Raw genomic sequence first — 12,185 nt, forward strand, 5'->3', positions numbered from 1 at the left:
CCTTTTTTTTTTCTGTCTCTTGCCTTTTGTTGCCCTAGTTGTTCTTGTTGTAATTATATTGTTGTTATTGCTGATATTGTGGTTGTTGGATACAACAGAGAGAAATGGAGAGAGGAGGGAAAGACAGAGGGAGAGAAAGATACCTGTAGACCTGCTTCACCGCCTGTGAAGTGATTCTCCTGCAGGTGAGGAGCCGGGGACTCAAACTGGGATCCTCAAGCCAGTTCTTGCTAAACCCGCTGCGCCACCACCCGATTCCCAGGAACTATCTTTTAACATAAACTCTAAGGCCATGCCAATAGCAACCTTGAGGGCACATGTGGCTCCCCACATGTCCCCCTGTCTTATGTCATGTTTTGATGTTTGGCGGACTTTGATTTGTGTCAGGGTGGACTGTGTCTGTCTTAGGTTGGGGATCAGCCTTCCGTCTTACCCGTCATTGGAACACCTGGTCATTTTTTCCCAGTAGTACCAGATGCCCTGTCTTAGGTTGACTGGATAGCGCTAGTTTCCTCTTACCCGTCATTGGCTAGCCAGCCCTCTACATGGTGGACGTTCTGATGGAGGGGGGCAAATCCTCCACAGCAACTCAATATTCTGCCATGTCCAGCCTATGATAGTGAGTTTGTATAGGTTGCATCTTTATGGCATCAATCTGTTGCCGCAAAAGGCCATGAGCTTGTTAAGAATTATAGGACTGTGGTCCGGGAGGTGGTGCAGTGACTAAAGCCTTGGACTCTTAAGCATGAGGTCCTGAGTTCAATCCCTGGCAGCACAATCTAAGATGAGCTAAGCTAAACTCAAGTACCCTAAAACTCACAATGCTGTCTTTATATATACTTGCCAAGTAGGGTGGAAACAGGATGTGACATAGAGAGGGTGGAGAGAAAAGTGACTGGTGAAAATCAGAGTGTGATAAGCAGGAGGCAGAGCAGGTGAGAACCCTATACTGAACCACCAATGCCCTGGAGTGCTTTATGTAAATGTAAAAGTGATTTATGTAAATAGACCAAAGCTTTGAATGGGATTAAATCTATCCCTATATAGGCATATGGTTAAGCAGAAGCCAGGGAGAGCTGGCATACTATCCAACAGGTGGGGGGGGGGGGTTGGGAGGAGGGGATCCTCACCCAGAACTCTCTCTTTGGCTATTGAAATGGAGACTGAACTGGGTTGGGCCAGTTGGGAGAAGTAAATTATCTGTCAGCGTCCAGTACAGAATTCTGGGCAAAGGCTTCCACTACAAATTCAATGTACCGTCAATTTCCCAAATGGTTATCGAGCTGGCTTTAAGCATTCTTACTCACTTTTTGATATTTTTTTTTTTTTGAAGTTGGGCTCTTTTAGGCACTTCTTGTTCTTTTAGCATTTTTTTTGGATGTTGTTAAAATACTTTATCAAGATGTGTAAGTTGTCAAAAATGACTCAAGCGCAGCAGTGGTACACTGTTGGTCTGCTTCTAAATTCTGCTTATAAGACCTTCTGTTTGGATCATCACGTTAGGTTCACTTGTATTGCTTAACGCTGTGGTCTATTTACATAATCATTGTTTTCATTGGTTTAATTCCCACTGGTTGATGCACTTTTTCCTTCTCCCCACCCCCTATCCTATGTACTTCCTTTTCCTGACACTTCCGCCTCAGGAGATATAAAGGACAGTATTTTCTAATGATAAGAGATTAGATTGTTGAAATGCATCCCCGCTCGTCAATAAAGATTGAACTGTGTCCCACTCAGCCATGAGTCCCTGGTCATCTCTCTCCCACTGGCGAAGCTAGCCCGCAGTACACCTGGTTAAATGCGACCTGTCACAATGCACAAGGACCTAGGTTCAAGTCCTTGGTGTCCAACTGCAGGAGGGAAGCTACCTAAGAGTGAATGGGGCAACAGATGTGACAGGGCCCCCACTTGCTTAGCATAACTGACTCCATCTTGACTTGAACCTGAACCTGTGTAACCACTTTACTCACCAACAAGACGTAGATCTTAGCGTTCTGAAGTTATTGGTTATTCAAGTAACTGTTGATTGTTTCCATAATGAATTGTCCTGACTGCAGTAACAGACCGCACTAAACACCGCATGTCTGGCTTCGGTAACCTAGCTCGTTTTCTGCATCTACCCCATCAATGGCCGGGCTCCACTGAGATCAGGACTGCACTGGAGGAACGCCTTTAGCTGTGAGTGTAGACACCCAGCGGCTTAGTAAAGACTCAGATTTGATTGAAATGGTCTGGGTTGGTCTCTGACGCTTACCCCACAACAAGGTGTCTCCTCCCTCCTTTTCTCTCTGAGTCTTGATGGAACTGGAGTTCAGAGACCTCTAATCATTTTCCCCTCCCATTTCTCCTCCAATGGGAGTATGGACCAAAATTCTTTATGGAGTTCAGAAGAAGGGAATTCTGGTTTTCGTAATTAGTTTGTAACTTGAAGCACTTTTTCTTTTTTTTGTCTCCAGAGTTATCACTGGTGCTCGGTGCCAGAAATCCACTGCTCATGGAGACTATGTTTGTTTTCCATTTTAGTGAGTAGGATAGAGAGAAATTGAGAGAGGAGGAGGAGGATAGAGAGAAATTGAGAGAGGAGGAGGAGGAGGATAGAGAGAAATTGAGAGAGGAGGAGGAGGATAGAGAGAAATTGAGAGAGGAGGAGGAGGATAGAGAGAAATTGAGAGAGGAGGAGGAGGGGATAGAGAGAAATTGAGAGAGGAGGAGGAGGATAGAGAGAAATTGAGAGAGGAGGAGGAGGAGGATAGAGAGAAGTTGAGAGAGGAGTAGTAGGATAGAGAGAAATTGAGAGAGGAGGAGGATAGAGAGAAATTGAGAGAGGAGGAGTAGTAGGATAGAGAGAAATTGAGAGAGGAGGAGGATAGAGAGAAATTGAGAGAGGAGGAGGAGGAGGATAGAGAGAAATTGAGAGAGGAAGAGGAGGATAGAGAGAAATTGAGAGAGGAGGAGGAGGATAGAGAGAAATTGAGAGAGGAGGAGGAGGAGGATAGAGAGAAATTGAGAGAGGAGGAGGAGGAGAATAGAGAGAAATTGAGAGAGGAGGAGGATAGAGAGAAATTGAGAGAGGAGGAGGAGTAAGAGAGGGAGAAAGAAAGATAGAGGCCTGCAGACCTGCTTTGCAGCTTGTGATGTGTCCCCCATGCAGGTAGGGAGCAGGAGCTTGAGTTAAAGTGGAAGACATAAATAAGACAAAGTAGCAGGAGAGACTAGAAGGAGATAAGAAGAAACCATGTAACAGATACGCAGTAGAAATCTTTTAAAAACTTTTTTATTTATAAAATGGAAATATTGACAAGACTGTAGGATAAGAGAGGTACATTTGCACACAATGCCCATCCAGAATTCCACATCCGATCCCCTTGATAGCTATCCTATTCTTTTTTAATCTTTTATTTATTTTAAATTATTGTAGTTTGTTTTACTTTTAATTTTATTTTTGAGAGAGATGGAGAGAGAAAGAGAGAAACATCAGAGCACTGCTCAGCTCTGGCTTATAGTGTTGGTGCAGGGGGATTGAACCTGGGACTTTGTAGTCTCAGGCATGGTTGTCTCTTTGCATAACTATTATGCTATCTCCCCTGCCCGGTTTTCCTCTACGAGTATGTATCCAGGATCACTGTGGGGTGCAGCACCGTGGGAAGAGTGGTTGAGTGCAGGTATCACTGTGCTCAAGGTCTCTCAAGACCCCAGCCCACCTGCAGGGGGAAAGCTTCAGAAGCAATGGTGTAGGTGTCTGTCTTACCCTCTTCTATCTACCGTACCCCTCTCAATTTCTCTATCTTATGGAGTTAAAAAAAAGTTTTAAAAAGAAGGAATAAATGGCTGTAGGGAGTAGGTCATTTGTAAAATCACAGAGCCCTGGTGGCAATTGAAAACAAAAATCAAGAAATGTGTGGGATGAAGAATGAATTGGGAGGCACAGATAAGCTAGAATAGCAGGAGAAACTAGGAGATAAGAAGCAAACATGCAACATCTATGCAACAGAATAAGTTATTCTTTTTATTAAGTTTTTTATTATAATTATTTATTTGTTGGATAGAGATAACCAGAAATTGAAAGGAAGGGGGGAAAGAGAGAGAGAGAGACAGAGAGACACCTGCAGCCCTGCTTCACCACTTGTGAAACTTTCAGGAAATGGAGGCCGGAAATTGTTCTTATGTGGGAACTCCACCCCTGTGTTTAAAACATAAACCCAGGATTTATAGTAGAATTTCTGCCTAGTCATAGGCTCTCTGTTGTTTCCATTTGTCTGTGCTTAAGAATTTAGAATGTGAAAAGCTGAAGCCAGTCTCATTGATAAGCTATTCAACCACACAGCTAATGTTTGCTCTCAATATTTTCGGATATTAAGGTTTTATAAATTAGATTGTACATTCCCTTACTTGATTAAGCATAGGACTCTAAGAATAATTTAATTTATCTTAGTAACAGGGTCATCATATGGGCATAATTATTATGCCAGGCTATATATATCAATAGAAAAACAGTTTAAAGTTTCAAGTGCAATAGACCTCATGTTTGTATAAGCCGTACTAGCTATATATTCAAGGTGTTAAAATTTATTAGTTTTTGCTTTCATTTTCAGTTGCCAGTTCTTGATATGAAGGGGTTAGTGAGCTCTATTAATAATCTGCACACTGTCAGAGGGCTGTTTTCGCCCTTCATTGTAAAGCAGTGGGGCTTTGTGAATAGTTTTACTTCGGAGACACTGTTGCAGGCAGAATATTCCTATTATGGGATAATTAAATTTGTGGAGATGTGTTTTCTATCTCCAACCCTATCCCTCCCTAGTTAATTTTTTTTTCCTGCTCACTTAGCCATTTGCAGACTTATTTCTGTATCCACAAAAATCGAAGTCTGGAAATATTGACACTTCCTAAAGTCTTTGAATGATAGGTTGATAGGCGCAGTATGAATTCAGGAGTTAAATTGTGTTAAAGGTTTTTATGTTGTAAGCTTAACAACTTCCTTTAGCAAGTTGGTTGACCCCAAGGCCTCCCTCTTCCCATTTTCTTATCCGATTTGGTGGATAAAAATCATTGCTCTATTTCAGTGACAACTATGGAGCATACAAGTAAACGTTCTCCTTGCAGTGGAAAGAGCTAGTTAGAGCCAGTTCTCTCTCTTCAGTTGGAATATTTTCAGCAGGATTTAGTTCCTGGGAGATCAGAATTCTCCTGGTTATTGGAGAGTTTTGGGCCCTGAGACAAGCCACAGGATGTCACACTTGATCCAAGCTACCACACACACCCAAGTCCAAGGCTACAGTTATTTATCCAAGAAGCCTTCAAGCTATTTTCCAGAATGGCTGTATCATTTTACATTCTCAGATGCAGTGTGGAAGACACCCTTGTCAACACTTGATGTGGTCTATTTCATTTTAGCTATGTGCAAAGAAGCAACTCACTTCAGTTTAAATTTTCATTTAATGTGAGCATATATAATTATATTTATTTATAAAAAGGTGACATTAACAAAACCATAGGATAAGAGGGGTACAACTCCACAGAATTCCCACCACCAAAACTCCATATCCCATCCCCTCCCCTGATAGCTTTCCTATTCTTTATCCCTCTGAGAGTATGGACCCAGGGTCATTGTGGGATGCAGAAGGTGGAAGGTCTGGCTTCTGTAATTGCTTCCTCGCTGTACATGGATGTTGACAGGTGGGTCCACACTCCAAGCCTGTCTCTCTCTTTCCCTAGTGGGGCAGGGCTCTGGGGAAGCAGAGCTCCAGGACACATTGGTGGGTTCGTCTGGTCGGCATCATGATAGCATCTGGAACCTGGTGGCTGGAAAGAGAGTTGACATACAAAGCCAAACAAATTGTTGAACAATCATGGACCTAAAGGCTGGAAGGAAAAGTTCAGATGAAGTGTTGGGGGGCCCTTCATTTTGTAGATAGATAATAGGCATATTTTAGTTATATTCCAAAGGGCCTGTGACTATACTATATTTTATGTAATTATGAGCTATCTGTATATCTTTGATTTAGAGTTCATTCAATTTTATGCTCATTTATTTTATTTTATTTTTATAATGAGGGAATGTTGTTTTAGAGGCTATTATTGTTACATAGTTCACATCTCCACCAATAAGGTATAGTCCCCCTCAGCTAGCATCAAATTTTCATCTTCTGCAGATGGCCCTGACCTCCAGTCTCTCGCCACTCACCTCTAGTTCCCTAATTTTCAATCCTGGGATCTATTGAAATGGACCAGAATTTACTAATATTTCATCCTGTATTTTCCTATTTTTCTTTCTTCCTTTCTTTCTTTCATTCTTTTTAATGAGCTATTTTACTAGCCCAAGGCTTTTTTTTTTTTTTTGCTTCCAGAGTTATAGCTGGGGTTCGGTGCCTGCACCACGAATCCACTGCTCCTGGAGGCTACTATTTTTTTTCCCTTTTGTTGCCCTTGTTGTTTAACGTTGTTGTGGTTATTGTTATAATTGTTCTTGATGTCATTGTTGGATAGGACATAGAGAAATGGAGAGAGATGGGGAAGACAGAGAGGGGGAGAGAAATACAGACACCTGCAGATCTACTTCACTGCCTGTGAAGCGACTCCCCTGCAGGCGGGGAGCGGGGCTCGAACTGGATCTTTATGCGGGTTCACGTGCTTTGCGCCACCTACGTTTAACCCGCTGCACTACCGCCGGTGCCCTGTTTTCCCTTTCTTTGTTTTGTAATTCCCACAGAGATCATCTTGTATTCACCTTTCTCAAATATCTTCCTTAACATTGTTCCCTTCAGTTACAGAAGTGTTTTTAGTAAAAACAAACAAATAAACAAAAAACACCCCCCCAAGACAAAACCAAAAAACCCTCATCTTATCACATGGCTTAATAGTATTCTACTGTGTCTACAAACCAAAATTTCCTTTCTGTCATCTTATGGAGAGGTCACAGCATTATGGCTAATGGTTTACAGCACAGTTATGGATACATGGATACAATTTCTCATCTCCATGTGATAGGTGTCTGCAGAATACCTTCATGTTCAATTAAGGTCCTTTTCCATCATGAACTAAGTTACACAGAGGCACTCTTCACCCTGACTGAAAGGCAGTAAGATGGAAAGCAGGACAAAATGTTTAATAATCAGGAACCATAAAGTAGGAAAAGAGCAGATGCAGATAGGGACTCTAAGGTAGAAGGAAGCTAGGAAGTCGATTGTAGGGACGCTCCTAGGAGTCCAGGTCTTATAGGGAAATTGTGAGGATGTGGTTGAGCTTGGCAGGGCTTCACCTGAGGGGTACATCTATCCTGTCAGTTTCTCTCTCTCTACTGAGAGATCGAGCGAGGAAGGACACGAGACCCCCCCAAGGTTTTCTTCATCTATCAGACTCCCTATCAAAGCACCCTGCATTCCTGATACTATGGCCTGCTCCCTTATTATCTACATAATCATTGTTCTGCCTGAAAGGTCTCCTCCCTAATTCCCCAGAGGGTATTAATCCTTCCAGTTAAATCCCTGGCAATGGTTGCTAAGGAAGCCCCTACCTTTCCAAGCCCCTTTGCCTTTCTCTGCCCCTTTCCTAACCATGTATGGTTCTGTTTCCTATTTGGCACTTCCATTTTCCTGCCTTGAGGAGCGCATGTGCAGAGCCAGAGGCTGACGCTGGCCATTGGGATTTGCGCCATGTGGATTAACTAGGTGTAAGACCACCCGACTCCTGGACGCTCGGATGAATAAAGATTTGAACGGCCTCACCTCCACAAGCTTGGTTCCTGGGTCATCTCTCTCTCTCGTGTCACTAGCCTGACAATGTCTAAACAGTCTTAGCTTGATCTTGATAGTTAAATTGTGGCTGGACTAAAAATATTGTCTGGGAGGATGATGTCAGAGTTAAGAGTAGAACAAGAAGCAGAATTAGGGCAGAGAGCTTCTCACAGACTTGAAGACATATAAATGCAATTAACTGTTTACCACAATAATCTAACCTGGGACCCATGTCTATTCACATTCAGCACAGGAGTCTGTACAGACTCCGAGTCCCTGTCAGTCTGAGCTCACAGTCCCTGGTCACAGCTGAAACCTTCTAGGCTGCTCTCATGTCAGGACCCGTCTTCCTCGAGGGGCAGAGCAGGCTGACCAGCCTAGTTCATAGTGAGGGTATGGTCTTGAAGAAGCCCACAAGAGGGCTTATGATGATTTTCCCAATAAATGTATACTAAGTTTTTATGAGACTGACGTGCCGCCTACTTCAATAAGAGGGCCGCTTATACTCACTTTTTTTTCTTTTTCTTTTTTTTTTATTTTTTATTTTTTTAAATTTTTTATTTAAGAAAGGATTAATGAACAAAAACATAAGGTAGGAGGGGTACAACTCCACACAATTCCCACCACCCAATCCCCATAACCCTCCCCCTCCCATGGTAGCTTTCCCATTCTCTAGCCCTCTGGGAGCATGGACCCAGGGTCTCGTTGAGGGTTGCAGAAGGTAGAAGGTCTGGCTTCTGTAATTGCTTCCCCGCTGAACATGGATGTTGACTGGTCGGTCCATACTCCCAGTTTGCCTCTCTCTTTCCCTAGTAAGGTGTGTCTCTGGGGAAGCTGAGCTCCAGGACACATTGGTGGGGTCTTCAATCCAGGGAAGCCTAGCCAGCATCCTGGTGGCATCTGGAACCTGGTGACTGAAAAGAGAGTTAACATATGAAGCCAAACAATTTGTTGAGCAATCATGGATCCCAAGCTTGGAATAGTGGAGAGGAAGTGTTAGGGGGGTACTCACTGCAAACTCTAGTGTACTTCTGCTTTCAGGTATATATTTTGCAGTAGTTTATGGATACGTGTGCACATAAGCTCTCTCTCACAGAAACTGGTGTATATCTAGATTATGGGACTTTGTTAGAAAGTGAACTACCTGAGATGAAATTAGAGTGTACTATAAAAGGAAAGGTCTCACCCGAGTAATGAAGTTGAAGGGTTGTCATTCCACACGTGAAGTCTCTGGATACAGTCTGAGGTGAAGCATGTTGAGGTGGCAATCGTTGCTTTGGTTAGGTTGTGATCGGTGGATGCAATATTATTTGGTTTGGATTGGGAGATGCATACGGGAAAGTGGGCCCTATCCAAGGGTTCCAGGACTGGGGGAAGTAGGGGCCCTATAGTGAAGATGTGAGGTTCCTGCTGTCTTAGGGTTCAAAAAGACAATCGATAGTTAATATTATCATCACATTATTTGTTAATTGGGTTAACTTTGAAAAGTCCCTTTGTTATGGTTTGCTGGACAGTACCCAGTATCTTGTATATAGCTGTGCTATTGGATGCTTCTAATCTACTTGGTCTAGGCTTTTGAGAGAGTCCGCATATCAAATACATAGCCTATATATTAAAAAGATTCAGTTTGTCTTTTGAGAAACTTTGAGACATACAATTGATTTCCCCCTCTCATATTAATTAACTACAGATTTATATGTCTACATTTTGCTAGGAGTGTACATAAACACCATTCCCACCACCAAAGGACTGTGACCCATCCCTCCCACCCACTCCCACCCCCCACTGGCCCAGGAAGCTACATGTCTACCCCTCACCACTGGGTTTTTACTTTGGTGCCCTACTTACAATTTGATCAGGTCCTGCTTTTAGTTTCCCTTTATACTCACTTTTTTAAACTCCTCATCTGCCATTGGAAATATTGGTTGCTCCCAAGTTTGGACAATTATGAACTGTGCTGCTATCAATATAGATGTATATAGCATTTTTTGGGATAGGTTTTATTTCGTTTAGATAAATCACCAGAAGAGAAATTGCTAAGCTATATACGGCAGGTTCATTTCTAGTGTTCTGAGGGATTTTCAGACTGTTTTCCTCGGGAGCACAACAGTTACGATTACTGCAGGTGTCTTTTCCTCCTCAGCTTTGCAGCATTTCTTGTCACTAAGCTTGATATAGCACATTCTCACAGGTATAAAGTGGTACCACATTGCTGTTGTTGAAATTTCTGTGGTAATAACATGGCGCTTAGTGTTTTCCATGTGACTGTTAGTGATTTTAATATTTACTTTGCTTTAGTCTGTTTAGATTTCCCCAGTTTTGATGCTTTTGCTGCTGTTCAGTTCTGCTAGTTCTGCATTGATCTTGGCTTTTATTTCATTGTCTGAGGTTCATGTCTGGATGTTTTTTTTATTCCATTCAGTTGAATGTTTTTCTGTTTTGTGATAGTTTCTTTTTATGTGCCAAAGTTTTCAGTTTGATCTAATATCTGTTTATTTTTGCGTTTATTTTTTCTTTGTTGTCGAACTTAAGTCTCTGAAAACGTTTAAAAGGCAGACATCGTGAATTACCCGGCTGTTTTGTTCTATATGTTTCATGGTTTCTGGTCTAACATGCAAGATTTCAGTTCATGTGTAGATGACTTTTTGTATAATGAGATATGATAATAGTATTTCATTCTTCTGCATGTAATTGCTAAACTTTTGCAATACCATAGATTGAAAAGACTCTTTGTTTTCTGTGCTGGCCTTTGTGTCAGATACCAACTGCCCATATGTGTGAGAGTTTATTCTTGGCTCTCAAAGCTATTTCATTGATGTGTGTACCTATTTTTTATTACAACATCACATGGTTCCAGTTACAATAGTCTCTGTAATGTAGTTTGAAGTTAGGAAGTATGATGCCAGCATTCTTGTTCTTTTCTCCTCAGTCTTGCTTCAGTAAGTCTGGATTTTTGCCGGTTCCAGACAAATTTCTAATGTCTTTGTTTTTATTTCCTAAAAAAAATTTCACTGGGATTTTATGTTATTGTTTGCACTGGTATTTTAATTGAATCTGCCTATTGCTTGGGTGGAACGGTCATTGTCAGGGGTGATGCTCATTTTCTCAGGCCACATGTTATCCCTTTTTTGTTGTCATCAGGGCTTCACCGCTCCAATTTATTTATTTATGTATTTACTTATCTTTTATTTTAGAGAAAGGAGGGAGGAGGGTGAGGAAGTGGGGCAAGTTGGCGGAGAAGGATACTACATCACTGGAGCTTGGTTTGAGGAGTTCTTTACATATTCAGTACATAGGCTCTATATAATATTTAAGTTTTGCAAAATTTTAAAACATTTTTATTTATAAAAAGGAAACACTAACAAAACCATAGGATAAGAGGAGTGCAACTCCACACAGTTCCCACCACCCGATCTCCATATCCCATCCCCTCCCCTGATAGCTTTCCTATTCTTTATTCCTCTGGGATTATGGACCCAGGGTCATTGTGGGATGCAGAAGGTGGAAGGTCTGGCTTCTGTAATTGCTTCCCCGCTGAACATGGACGTTGACAGGTGGTTCAATACTCCCAGCCTGCCTCTCTCTTTCCCTAGTGGGGCGGGGCTCTGGGGAAGCAGGGCTCTAGGACACACTGGTGGGGTCGTCTGCCCAGGGAAGTTCGGTTGGCATCATGGCAGCATCTGGAACTTGGTGGCTGAAAGAAGAGTTAACATACAAAGCCAAACAAATTGTTGACTAATCATGAACATAGAGGCTGGAATAGTTCAGCTGATGAGTTGGGGGAGTGTCCTCCATTTTGTAGATAGTTATCAAGCCTATTTTAGTTATACTCCAAAGGGCCCATGACTATACTACTTTTTTTTTTTCTCTGAGCCTGATATCTGATATGCAGGTGGATCCAAATTATATTTGGGGAGATAATTTCATGGTTGGAAAAAGGACCAGAAAGCTGGATCAGGGAAGAGGGTAGCTCCCAAATATGGGAAAGGTGTATAAATATTGTTGACTGTAAACCCCATCGATTTGATCTGGTCTGGGGCCTATATTCAACTTAGGAGCCTATGTGACCTCTGCATCCCTGTAGATCTGAGCTTACATGTTGTGGTCATGAGTAGGAATGTTCCAAGATGCCACAATTTCAGGACTCATCTTTCTCAGGTGGAACATAGAGTATGTTGTCCAGCCTCAAACCCAATTGCAAGGAAGACTAAAACAATAATGAATTAATGGGACTACATCAAATTGAAAAGCTTCTGCACATCCAAAAAACCCAGCACACAAACAAAGGGACCTCTCACAGAATGGGAGATCTTCACATGTCATACAGCAGACAAGAGACTAATCACCAAAATATACAAAGAGCTCGGCAAACTTAGCAACAAAAAAGCAAATGATCCCATCCAAACATGAGGATATGAATAAAACATTCACTACAGAAAAGATCCAAATGGCTAA

This window comes from Erinaceus europaeus, chromosome 1, assembly GCF_950295315.1.
Source record: "Erinaceus europaeus chromosome 1, mEriEur2.1, whole genome shotgun sequence".
NCBI classification, from domain to species: domain Eukaryota; kingdom Metazoa; phylum Chordata; class Mammalia; order Eulipotyphla; family Erinaceidae; genus Erinaceus; species Erinaceus europaeus.